Below are 6,000 nucleotides of genomic sequence, written 5' to 3'. Positions count from 1 at the left end.
GCTTGCCAGGTAGCCCCTGTTATTCCATGCTCTTTAATTTACAGGTGTTATGCATGTCTATGGGTCATCATGTATAATTTCAGATCAGCTGGGTTTGGGGTGTATGTGATGCTTTTGTGCCTGTGTAGTTGGTGCCGTTTGTGCTATGTGAAGCATTCGCCACACTGGCACATGTGCAGAATTTACTGAATTAAACTGCAATTCCCAAGTGGCAGTGGGAAAACATGCCTCAGGGTTTGCAGTCCAATTTAGAATGCTCAACGGACACCCTGAGCTTTGGGAGTCAGAACAAGTCTGGAACAGCTATGTAAACAAGCCATGTAGCTTTGTCCTGCCCCATCTCAGAAGGATGAAAACAACCAAGGAAAGCACAAGTTGAGGGTTTTTTTCCTGATGGGTGTGTTGGGGGCATGGTGGATGGGCAGAGCATAAAGACAGAAACCAGCTATGGGAAAGCAGCATAATAATGTACATGTGCAAGACATCTATATATATAAAAGAATGTCCCCTCACCGTAAAATCAATGCCCAGGCCAAACCGCTGGACCTAGAAACACAAAATTTGGGGAGAGTGCTCCTACCATGGCGTAGATGCTCACTAAGAAGGGATTTTTAGAAATTTGACTCCTAAGGGGGTCAAAAGGGGTAAAATGTGCTCCCCCCATTGATTCCTATGCAGCTGCCAGGCTGCTGCCTCCTTGCACCCCCCACTCTCTGATTGGTCAGCTGCAGAGCTCAGTGTTCTGAGGTAAAAACAACAGTTACAGGGGACTGCAGAGAGCTAATGACAGTTGAGGAAATCAGGAGTGGCCAACCGCCTGTGAGGTGAAGCAAAGCTGCTGGCCCAGCCTCCCTATGGCTTCAAACATGCTCAAACAGCAGTTGCAGGGTGCTTAAAGCCACGAGGGAGCCTGCCCCAGCAGTAATGAGTGATCCTGCCAGCCCTACCTCCACAGTGGTTTCTCATACTCCTCCCCCTTCCCCTCCTACACTGGACAGGCAGCTGCCTGTCAGGTGTAGGAGAGGAGGTGGGATGCTTACAGCCACCGGGAAGGTTTGCTGAGCAAGATCGCCTTAGCCCTGCTGCTGGCCCAGCCGCCCTGATGCCTTTAAAAATAATCCCCCCAACATCAGAACTGGATTTACGGAAGTTAAATACCGTAGCAACACACAGATATCAAGCTAATTTGTAATAAAAGTCAAAACAATTTCAAGGGCTTGCCTGAACATTTCCGCCCAAGTTTTTAGGGTGCTGATTGCTATCTCAGGAGTTAGAGGCACATTATACAGGTCTGTGTCCACCTTCATCACCAAACCAGTAACTGGTATTTCCTTTAAAATGCTCTTTTCTCTGGCTTTCCACTTTGGGGTCAGTTACATGTCACTTCCCCTGTTTATCAAACCCTGCCACTACCACCCTTCACTAATCAGGTCCTGACTCATGAGGCTCTTGTGGCTCCCCAAGGAACACCTGGGCTGGACAGCCTCTGGTTTCCCCCACTTCTTCCGTCTCCTGTTCCTCTGCCGGCTGCTGCGTCTCTGTGGGACTCTTCTGGCTCCAGTCCTCCTTCTTCTCCAACTTGTCCCCATGGTTCCCACTCTGCTTCATCTCTGTGCCCCCCCATGCTGTCCCTTCTTTCCCTTTTCCAACTTCCTTTTTTCCCCGTTTCACCTTCTGTGTTTTTGTTTGTTTGTTTGTTTTTAATGGGCCTGGCCTGGCCCCATGAAGGCAGCAGCTCCAACTTCAAACTTCCCTGTTGGCTGCAGTGTCTGAAATCTCAGGCCATGTTCCAGCAGTTGTGCAAGTTGGACCAGAGCCACACTGCAGCCTCCTGTCATGCTCAAGCCACCCAGCAGTCATCTGGGCACCTGGGGCTCCCTGCAGCAGCAGACCCCCACCTCTGGAAAACACCCCCCAGAGTAACTACTATTCATCCCAAAAGTGTTCCAGGAGGATACCTTGTTTCTGTTATGCAAGTCAAATCCATAGATGCTATGAACACACAAGAAGCTGTCTTATCCTGAATCAGACCATTGATCCATCAGACCAGCAGCTGCTCTCCACGTTCTTAGGCAGAGGTCTTTCACATCACCTACTGCCCAATCCTTTTAATGGGAGATGCGGGGGGTGGAACCTGGGACCTTCTGCATGGCAAGCAGGTGCTCTACCACTGAGCCATAGCCCCTCCCAACAATCCTATCTTTAAAAACAAAACTAGGAAGTCATTTTTAAAAAGATTTATATACTGAACTTTCCAGAACTTGCCTGAGGTGACTAGCAATATCAAATAAAACAATAAAAATACACATCAAAATTAAAATAACAGTTAACTCAATGAACTAAAACAGCAGAATTAAAGTCTGGCATCAGTATTTTAAAATAGAAGTCTATAAAACCAGCAATATAGAATTATTATAAAAGTAAGAGAACAGAGCTAGGAAATAAAATTCAGTTGAAAGTCTGGGTGAACAGAAAATGTTCTGGCGTGGTGCCTAAAAACAGTAATGGAGGTTCCAGGTAGGATTCAAGGGGGAAAGTATTCCACACCTAGGTTGCCAGCTTTAAACTGGTGTCTCTAGCTGTCCCTTTGATATCAGTTTAATTTGCAGCAATTATCAAGTGATGTTGTTTAGCTCTATGTCATGAAAAGCTTCAACTGTCTTTCTGCATATTAAGCCTCTATTAAGGGGACATAAACTTTTTTTTAAACCCACAATTGGGTCTCTAACACGGAGACAGGACATTTTTATTAATCCACAGGTGGGGCACAATCTTTGAGAAGACTCAGACTCTAGTTGTTGTCTTCCTCACTTCTTTGGGTGGGGGAACCAGGAGTAATGTTTGAAACAACAACCTGGACAGTAGAGGAGGAGACTGTCCTTCAGGAACCTTCATCCTATATAGCATATTAGGTCTAGCAGTCCCCCAACAACATTTTCTGAATGTGACCAAATGGGTAGGAGAGGAAACACAAACCCCTTAATTCAGTCATCTTCCCCACAAGAATAGCATAACTGATGGTGTCAAACACCACCAAGAGGCTCAGGAAAATGAGTAGGGGGAACTCCAAAAAACTTCCAAGTATCTAAATGTCACCAAGTAATGCTTGGTCTATGACAAGGGGAGAGCAGAAATGTTCCCAATACCAATACATGGATGTAGTCCCCAGAGAACACTGAATCAAAGCATATGCCCTCCTAGATGCACAGGGACTGGAATGTTCCAGTACAGCCCCATGTTGTCGTGGCAGTCATGAAATCTGAACCACTCCCATAAACACAGTCTTGGCATGACAATGAAATCCTGAAGGTCCACAATGTCCTCCAGCAAATCTGAGGTGGGCAGTACACCAAAGGAATCCCTATTCCAGTTTAGTTTCTGCAACAAAATTGAAAGGAAAATGAAAATATTTTTCAAGATGGCTTACAATGACTGGAGCCATTTCCTACTTATTACCCTTCTTTTACACGGATGTACAAGATATAGCTGGTGTCATTATTTTGTGATCTAACTCTGTAATATCTACTCAGTTTTCTTTTGATTTTTATTCCACTTGACAGCTTAAGACAACTATTTTGTTTCTTTGTTTCCAAAATCATTTACTTTTTGGTTTCCTCACCATTGGCTGTTGATGAACTGAAACAGATTATTTAGCAGCTGAGTCACACTACCTTCGATTTTTGGCCTTAATGATGGTTCATGTCTTGAGCTCAGTTATCTCAAACCTTCTGTGATTAAGGCTTTGCACATTTAAAGCCAATGCCCATCCTATTGAAGAGTGGAAACAATTTATTTAATTCTGGGAAAGCCCAAATCAAGTAGGCTCATATTGGTTTTAGCTGGGCTAAACCCTTAGGTCAAAGAAGGTTAAAGAAACCCTTAATTTCCTTTGAGTCTGTAAGAACCTTTTAATGATGTTATATATCTGTAACCAAATAGTGTGAAGATATCACAACAGTGTGGTCTGATTTTCCAGCCTAATTGTATTATCAAATAGGTAAATGTGAGAAAGTGGAACCAAGATTTCTAGGGCCTGCCTCTTTTTGCAAACCTAAACCTATCAGGATTTGATGAAAATGTATTCACCTCCTGCATTGGGCCTAGGGTTACCAACCTCCAGATGGGGGCCTGGTTCTCCTGGAGTTGTGATCGATCTTCGGAATATAATGATCAGTTCCACTGGAGGAAATGGTAGCATCATAAGGTGAACTCTATGGGATCATCTCCCTGCTGAGCTCCGTCCCATCCCCAGCCTCCACCCTTCCCAGGCACCTCTGCAAAATCTTCAGGAATTTTCTGTGTCATGTTGGCAATACTACTCGGGCCAATTAATATCCAAATAGACTTTGTGAGAAAAGACCTTTCAGAGTAGTTTGTACTAATATGAGGTTCCTGGCACTTGTAGTTTCATTTTTGCTTTGTACTAAACTTATTAATGTTTAAACGAGAGTTTTAGGCAGGGTAGAATTTCTGCCTGACATTTCTCCCAGTTAAGATGACTAGAAACTTGGCTGCTTCCCTTACAATGGTTCAAGACACTTAACAGGAGTAGTCAGTGGCTAGAAAGGGGGAAATTTGTGACAAAACAAATCCTAAGAAACAGAGCAGGCTTGCATTGCTGATGTCCATCATTTGGAGTTCTGCCATTTTAAAAATGTAACCTCATGGCTAAACATTAGTTCTGATGGCTACATAGGCCTGGTAAATCATACTAACCTCCTGTTCCTGTGTGACTTTCAAAGCTAAACACAGTATTTCCAGTTGCTAATTTCTAATTATCATTATGAATGGTTCTTGCCCACGAGGAACATCTTTTCCTCAAATTTTAGGGCAGTTTGCAGACAATTGAAGCAGCTTGGGAGATTATACTTCTGCTAAATCTATTTCCTTCTTTTTCTATTTATTCAATGAATACTAGCACAGCAGTTCTTTTTTAGATGAGTATACTTGACTCTGTCCACCTTATCTCATTCATTTTGGTTCATTGGCATGGTTTGGTCAAGTAGCATCACTCACTCATCTGCACTGCCTCTAGACTGTATCTATATTGAGAATAGTGCTGACTATGAAGGACAAAGCGATATTATATATAATCGACTGCCACTCCCAAAGCAGATGTATACTTGTATTCAGTGAGGGATGGTGTAATACTTTCCTGAAATTTGCTAAATCAGAGCTACATTGTCTCCTTACTAGTGCAATAAGCTTGGGGATCATCACAATTGAGGAAGAGTTGAGCTCCCTCTCTGGGAATACTCTTTCATTTGTATAATGGGTGATGAATGGATCTGGTATCTTTATGACTCACAGAGGTGGTTTCAGAAGGTCGAGTTTCCAACTGCTATGATCAACAATCATAATCATAGTGCTTCATTCATTGAGGTTTTGAGTATTCAGCAAACCATCCTTAAGCTTCTTTGATTTTATTTGCCAAATGTTAATTACATCCTGTCCCCACTGCTGTTGTGTTCATGTAGGATCAACAGCTGCACAATAGGCACTGTATGCAGCAGTTACCCGTAAATCAGCCCCTACATTTATTTGAGAAGAATCAGTCTCTTCACTTCTTACCTCCCCAGATATACCTGTGCTAAACTCACTCTCTCCAAAACTCAGAGGGACCCAGCAATCAGAAAGGCACTAAGACCAGGGTCCCACACCCCACGTTGGTCTGTCACAAGCAGGCAACATGGAGCCGGAAAAGGAGTACTGTGAGCAAGCACATATACAGGATCTCATGACTGATACAATTAACAGAGATAGCCAGCCTTCCCATACTAATCCCTAATCCTATGTACTCTGACCCCGGCACCATCCCGGTAAACTACACTGTTTCCTTCAAAGTAATTTCAAGGATCTAGCACCTTTCCCCACTCCACATCGAGCCACTGACACATAATAACGCAAACACTCGTAACTTTCCCAACCTCGGAAGTTCAAACCAAGCATCCTGAACGTATCCAACCTAATCCAGCTACCCATTACACCCCAGGCGAGCTC

Source organism: Gekko japonicus, unplaced genomic scaffold (genome assembly GCF_001447785.1).
Source record: "Gekko japonicus isolate JY-2015 unplaced genomic scaffold, Gekko_japonicus_V1.1 scaffold546, whole genome shotgun sequence".
NCBI classification, from domain to species: Eukaryota; Metazoa; Chordata; class Lepidosauria; order Squamata; family Gekkonidae; genus Gekko; species Gekko japonicus.
Note: the sequence above shows the minus strand (reverse complement) of the source record.